The sequence below is a fragment of the Podarcis filfolensis genome (assembly GCF_964270895.1).
Source record: "Podarcis filfolensis genome assembly, chromosome: 3".
In the NCBI taxonomy this organism is placed as follows: Eukaryota; Metazoa; Chordata; class Lepidosauria; order Squamata; family Lacertidae; genus Podarcis; species Podarcis filfolensis.
Genome location: NC_139606.1, coordinates 120724798 through 120732014, shown reverse-complemented (window position 1 = coordinate 120732014; position 7217 = coordinate 120724798). Strand labels below are relative to the sequence as shown.

Here is a 7217-nt window from a genome sequence, read left to right as displayed (position 1 = left end):
CTGAAGAAAGGGGCTTTGCGGTGATGGGGGACGGTGAGAAGGCCTGGGGGGGTCGCTCTGGCTCCCCTTTTACGAACGGACCCCAGATGCTTGAACAAACAGCGGGAGTCTGGGGGAACCAGAACCGGTTTGGGGGGCGCCCCGTCGGCGATGGAGCGGGAGCTACCCCTGGCGGCAGGTCGGGGAGCTGCGCTCCGGCTTGCTTCTTTCCCAGGCTCCATCCCTGGCGGGCAGGAGGGGGGTGGAGGTTGATGTCTGTCTTGCGATGAGCTCAGAGCAGCTGAGGGGGGGGGAGAGTGGGGGGGGGGAGGGACCCGCCTATAAAAGCGCAGAGCGGCCACTGCGCCACGGATCGACCGGGCGAGGAGGACAAGCCGAGAGCGATTCGAGAGGTGATGCAGCTGCAGCGCTTTTGCAGGAAAAGTGGAGGCGGCGCGCAAAGTCAGCTGGATTTTGCGCCCCCGCCTGCATACAGCGGCTGCGGATATCTGCGCAGGCCGGGCAGGGTTAGCAAAGGGCTGGGAAGCGCGCGCGCAAAAGGGGAGGCGATGATGCTTAATATTTGCAAAGGCAAATTTCCTTTCCGGAGCAGCGCATCCACACGTGCGCGGAGCCGGAGAGGAGAGCTCTGTAGGGCGCACCTGCTTCGGAGTAGGTCAAGTGGGGCGGGGAGGGGTGGTCGACTGAAGAAACGACCACCGCACACCTGCTGTGTTGGTGGATGCGGGGAAAGCCCTAGTCTGACCTGCGCGGGCACACGCGTCACGTGTGAACGCTTTCCCTCAAGGACGCGGTTAGAAAACGGCCTTTTTGGGGATGGTGGGAAAGGAGCGGGTCTTTGCGGGAGAACTCGGGCTGGGACGTCTTGCGTTGCCGGAGGGGTGTGTGTGTCTGTGTACGCGCACGCGTGTGGGTTGGTTTGTACGCGCGTGCTCGGCGTGGGGTGTGGGGGAGAGGATGGGCTGGGTGCGCCCCCGAGACGGAGCGTGCGGGTTGCCGTAGAGTGGCACATTGATGGGAAAGAGGGCAGGCTGTGTCGCCTAGTGGTTGGGAACCTGGCTCCTGAACGCAGTCTCCAGGGGGTACGCTGGAGGGAAGTGCTGTATAGTGGTGAGAACCCAGGCCTTGTGCTTCCCCCCTTCAATTAAGAGTGTTTCACTTCCTTATACTGAACGGAGTTGGTAGCTTCCTTATCCCGAGTCAAACCGTTGCCCCACCTCTCCCTATATGGCCTGCACTGACTGGCAGCATCCCTCTGGGAATTCAGACAAGGGAGCCTTCAGCTGCCCTCCCTGGAGATGTGGGAGGCTGCGGGGTGTGTGCGTGTGTGGCATCGGTGCAGATCCTGTGCCCTGAGCCCTGCCCTCGTTGCCATGCAGAATCCGTCCCTGGCCTTGAGGATGGGCAAGGCTTTGTCACCGCGGCTGAGTTGGGTCAGATGAAGCAGACCAGGTACACCGTGTTCCTTTCGTAGGCTGGGCACGGTGTCCCTGATGCAGTTTCTGGCTCCGCGGCTGCCTTGGGAAACAATGCTTTGCTGACCCCGGAATGGCACTCGGGCGGAGAGCTGTTGACGCATCAGCGGCGGGCTTTCTCCTGACAAGGTTTCTGGTCCTCATGACCGTTCAAAACATGCCCCTGAATTCCTATCTGGGGCTTTGGCAGAGGGAGGGAGTGTGCAGGTCTTGGCCAGTCTAGATGCCGCCATGGGGGAAACCGAGGAAGGGGAGGGCGGGGTGGGCAGTTTGAGGGGGCAGGCCCTGCACCACCCCAAATTGCAAGAGGAAGGGCACCCCAGTCCCTTCCAGTGCCCTCTTTCCTCGCCCGAGTTGCAGCCTTCATCCGGCTCAGAAAGGATACTGTAGAGCTGGGAGAAGCTTCGAAAAGGGCACACAAAATGATTGAAGGGATGGAACAACTCCATGAAGAGAGCTTGCAGCCTTTGGGGCTTTTTAGTTCAGAGAAAAGGCAAGCAGAAACAGAACTCTGGAGGAGGGAGGGAACCCCAAAGGTCATCCAGCTCAACCCCCCGCAATGCAGGAATCGCAACTAAAGCATCCTTGACAGATGGCCACCCAACCTTTGCTTGAAAGCCTCCAACCTCATGGATGCTACAGTTGAGATTCCTGCCCTGCAGGGGGTTGGTCTGGATGACCTTTGAGGTCCCCTCCAACTCTATGATTCTGCGATGGAGAGTGTGTCGCCTTCTGAGGGAGTCTGTATCACTGTCGAACAGATTTCAGCTATGAGGAAGAGGATAAAAAATTATGCCTGGCCTGGAGGTAGTGGATAGAGGATGACTCATAACTCTCTCGTAACTCTAGAATTTGTGGACGCTGGTGGCCACAGAGCCTAGGACTTGCCGATCAGAAGGTCGGCGGTTCGAATCCCCGCGACGGGGTGAGCTCCCGTTGCTCGGTCCCTGCTCCTGCCAATCTAGCAGTTCGAAAGCACCTCAAAGTGCAAGTAGATAAATATGTACCACTCCGGCGGGAAGGTAAACGGCGTTTCCGTGCGCTGCTCTGGTTTGCCAGAAGCGGCTTAGTCATGCTGGTCACATGACCCGGAAGCTGTACGCCGGCTCCCTCGGCCAGTAAAGCGAGATGAGCGCCGCAACCCCAGAGTCGGCCACGACTGGACCTAATGGTCAGGGGTCCCTTTACCTTTACCTTTAATGAAGCTGAAGGTTAGAAGATTCAGGACAGATTCACTCAGTGCAGAAACTATGGAACTCCCTGCCACATGCAGCTGGATGGTTTGAAAAAAGGGTGACCTGATCCAGCAGGCTCTCCTTTGGTTCTTTTTTTAATGAAATCATTTTTATTTGATTTTACAAACATAAAATTATAGTGTTTTGCAAGTGAGATTAAAACCCTGCTGTTTTCATCTTCTTGCAACCGTCTCTCAAACAGATTATAAATTTCCTCCATTCTTTTTAAAAGTTTTCATCCTCTTGGTTCCTTCGCTTTCCGGTCAACTTTGCCATCTCTGCACAGTCCATCAGCTCAGCTTGGCATTCCTCCCTCATAGGGAACTCTTTCTTCTTCCCATCCCTCGGCTAGTAGCATCCGTGCGGCTGTTGTCGCGTACATAAAAAGTCTTTTCTGCTGTCCTTTGGGACGTCTGTACCTATAATTCCCAATAGAAAAGCTTCTGGGTTTTTTGTTTTTTTAACAAAAGTTATTTTAAACATTTTTTTTACATTTCATTATATATCATCTCCCAGAAAGGGTTCTCATTAGGTTCTGGTGAGCTCTAAACCGGGCCTTTTGCAGCCGAATTGCAACCCACCACCTGTGTCGTTACATTTTTCTGCAATTGCAGTTCTTTGTGGCAGCGTTTGATACTTCTCTTCCTTCTCTCCCTCTCTCCCCCTCTTGTGCCTGGAAAATTGTTGCAGATTTTTAGGCGTTTGGGGCAGCTTGTCCCTTAAGTGCAAGACCCGGGGCAAGGATCCGTTTGATCTCTCATGACGGGCTTTGTTCCTGCTCTGAAATGCGATTGCACCGGATAGCTGCGCTCTGGTGCTCAAAGAGCAGCAGGGAAGAGTGTCAAATTGTCATCTAGAGGGATGACAATAGTGATCATATCTCTCTTGCACACCCCCGTGAATTGGTGCCCCATTCATTTTGACACTGGGTCTTGCCTTGAAAGGCTTTCGGCCTTCGTCTGTTCTCCCAAGTTTGCAGGCAACGTATTCTTCTGCGTTAATGAGAGCTAGAAACTTGCTTGGGTTTTTAAAACCCAGATCTCAAAAGATTCCTGGAAGAGTATTCATAAAGCCTGGCCAAATTTGCTCCTCTCTCCCCTGCAAAGGAGCCGGTCATGTCTGCAAACAGGGAACGCTTGCTGTATTCAGAGTGCCGCAGCGGATGGCTTATTGCTATCAAATAATACAATGATTGTGCCTGTTTTGGGGATGGAAGGATTTGTTCATATCGCAGAGCTGGTATCATGTAAGAGGCATTTGACAGTGGAACAGACTCCCTCAGAAGGTGGTGGAGGTTTTTAAGCGAAGGTTGGATGGCTCTCTGTCAGGGATGCTTTAGCTGAGATTCCAGCCTTGCAGGGGGTTGGACTAGATGTTAGAAACTAAAGTATAAGCTAGATGCCAAAATGCTCCTTAAACCAAGGTTATAGTCACCAAAGCGGAATGTCTGGCTATCGACCACTTGCAACCAAGTGAAGATGCCCGGGTGCCAGGATTGGTGCCTAACGTCTCCACCATCTGGGGATCATTGAATCTGGGCTGTTTTCACACACTGATGCAATGTCCTGTGGAATTCTAGCAGTTCTATTTGATCCGCACAATCAGAATGAATTTCAGGGACCAAAATGCCTTTTCCGCGCAGCCCGAGCAGGAGCAGTGCAAAACGCTATAGCTCGTTTTCGTTGCTCATCTTCGCGCTCACAGTTGTGAAGAATATCCCTACGTTATGAATGGTCACCATTAAGAAAAAGTAATTAGGATTGTCCCTGCGAAAAGTGACTTTTCTTCTTTAAGTACTCAAAGTTCTTAACCTAGCTCAAGGTTGTCATCTGAACTGGCCAGATATTTAACTAAGAATCAATCACAGTCAGTCCATCATTTGGAAAATAAGACTTTATTTGAGGTCCAGTGCCGAGGGCCTTCTGGCGGTTCCCTCGCTGAGAGAAGCCAAGTTACAGGGAACCAGGCAGAGGGCCTTCTCGGTGGTGGCTCCCTCCCTGTGGAACGCCCTCCCACTTAGTGTTCTCCCACTAAGAGAACAACAACTACCAGACTTTTAGAAGACATCTGAAGGCAGCCCTGTTTAGGGAAGCTTTTAATGTTTGATGCATTACTGTATTTTAATATTTTGTTGGAAGCTGCCCAGAGTGGCTGGGGAAGCCCAGCCAGATGGGCGTGGTATAAATAATAAATTATTACTATTATTATTTGCCAGGGCCCACTAGAAATCCACACAGGAGCATGGGAAGAACAGCGCAGAGAGCATTTCTGCCATCATTGAGCAACTGTGGCCTGGCAGGGCTTCCAGGCAGGGCTGAGCTACTGGCTTTTCTCATTTGAGATGCAATCTGGTTGGAGAGAGGGCCAGCGATGCGCAGCCAGTTTGTGGAACGTGATCCCGACAGATTTGTGTGGCTAGCTTCCGCGCGTGAAATGTCGGCTGCTGTGAAACGCAGCCGACACCGTTCCGTGTTTTTCATCCAGGCCCTGGAACTGGAGAGGTGGTGTGGGCAGCTGTGTGGTGTTTGTGTTTGAAGGGCATGGAAGATCATTATGGTCTGTTTGCACAATGAAGGGCTCAGGGCTTGAATCAAGAGGGTTCTCTCTCTCTTTCTCTGTTTTTATTTTTTGTTTGCAAGTGCAGGAACAATTCCCTCCTCCTCCTCCTCCTCCTCTTCCCTGTCTGGCGCCTTATCTCTGGGAGGAATTTACTTTGTCCCAGAGCTGTTTCCCTGCCTCTTTTGTTTTGCAGCCTGGGCAGGAGGGCAGCCGTCCAACTTTGCTGGCATTCACAGCCCCCTTTCTCTGCCCTTCTCTCTCTTTTGCTCATTTTGATGCCTCGTTGGTCCCAGAGAATAAAGACAGAGACAAAGCAGGTGCTGAGATCTCACTTGCTGGACCAGTTTCCTTCCACTGCCATTTTGACTAAAAGCCACCAACCAAATCTGAATGATGCTTTAAAAGAGGGCGAGACACATTCATAGAGGTACGCCCCGCGGAGGACCTTAAGGTCCACAAATGACAATATTTTGGAGGTCGCAAGGTGGTTAGACTGGTCTCTACTAGGACCAGGGCCTTTTCAGTACTGGCCCCGACTTGGTGCAATGCTCTGTCACAAGAGACCAGGGCCCTGCGGGACTTGACATCTTTCCTCAGGGCCTGCAAGACAGAGTTGTTCTGCTTGGCCTTTGGTTTGGACTCAGTCTGACCCTTATGTTTCCCTCCCCTTATAGTTTTGATTTATGGGCTACCTTTAAAATGAGGCTGCATTTTAAATTGCATTTTAACCTGTATTTTAAATTGCCCCCCCTTTATGTTATTACTGTAATTTTTACTGTTGTTAGCCGCCCTGAGCCCAGCTCTGGCCAGGGAGGGTGGGGTGTAAATAAAATTTATTATATTATTTATTAGAAGAGGGCTGTCCAGGGCTACTAGCCATCACAGCTCTGCCCTGCCCCCACAAGTCAGAGACAGCGAGGCTTCTGAATGTCTTCTGAAAGGTCATGCACCCACTTCCTATACTGTACTATATTTCCCAACCGGTGCAGAGCCTCCGCAAAAGTGCTCTCTCCGAGGGTCCGGTCCTCCCTACAAGGCTGGGACCCTTTTAAAGGGAGCATCAAAATATTTATTTCACTGGAAACCACAGCAGGGGAGTGTTGCTCTTGTGTTCGAATCCTGCTTGCAGGGTTTACCTTGGGGCATCTGGTTTGCCACAGTGAGAACAGAATGCTGGACTAGATGAGCCGCCTTTGCCCTGTTAATGGAGAAATCCGAGGGCTCCCTTGGACACCAGCCAGGAATACCAGAGCAAAAGAGCAGCCAGTAGGCTTGGTCTTTATTGAAGACTGTGGCGACAGGACTCCCACCTGCCACCAGGTGGAACAAGATGGAAGCCCTGAACAAAAGAGCCCCCAAACTTTTATTAGATGCTAATCCCCCATGCTACACACCCCCAAACTACATCACTAATACATCATGAAAGGGGAGGTATGGTGGCAGGAATCTGAGCATCTTGGACCCTGCCCCATGGCTCCCCTTGCTCTCCACGAAACACCCATCAAGTGGAACAAAAGAGATCTTTACATTTCCCTGTTTCCCAGCCAAGTTCATCACACCCTTTTGTCTTCATCTGGGTTTGTTATTTCTGGAACGGCTACCTGTCTGGCACTCAGGTATCAGGATGCCAGGAATTATCACTCAGGCAGAGGGGCTGCTGAGTAGCTGAGCTCACATGTCTATAGGAATTTCTGAAGTTTTCCCTGTGAGCCAGTACAGAGATACATTTATCAGTGAATTCTTGCATTTGGTATCGTGCAGCAGAGGCCCTTTGAATAGACAGGAAGAAACTGTGATGGGGTGTTTTGGGGGGACAAATCACAGAAGTCGCAAAAGTCATGTGCTGATTTTGGTAGTGGGCTGCATGTGCATGATATCTGCTGGAGGGGCAACCCCCCCTAAGCTATACATAAATTCCTGCAACAGCCCTGATCCAGCAGTCTCTCCT

The 7217-nt window shown here is 51.7% G+C and overlaps 1 protein-coding gene across 1 annotated transcript in view; it reads left to right on the top strand.

Annotated features, from left to right (window-relative positions):
* The first annotated feature begins 239 nt into the window (after positions 1-239).
* The window catches only part of CLU (clusterin), a 33276-nt gene continuing 26298 nt past the window's right edge, over positions 240-7217 (top strand). Inside the window, exon 1 of the mRNA XM_083605366.1 lies at positions 240-392. The gene's annotated coding sequence lies outside the window, so the exon portion shown is untranslated. The remainder of the gene's footprint in view (positions 393-7217) is intronic.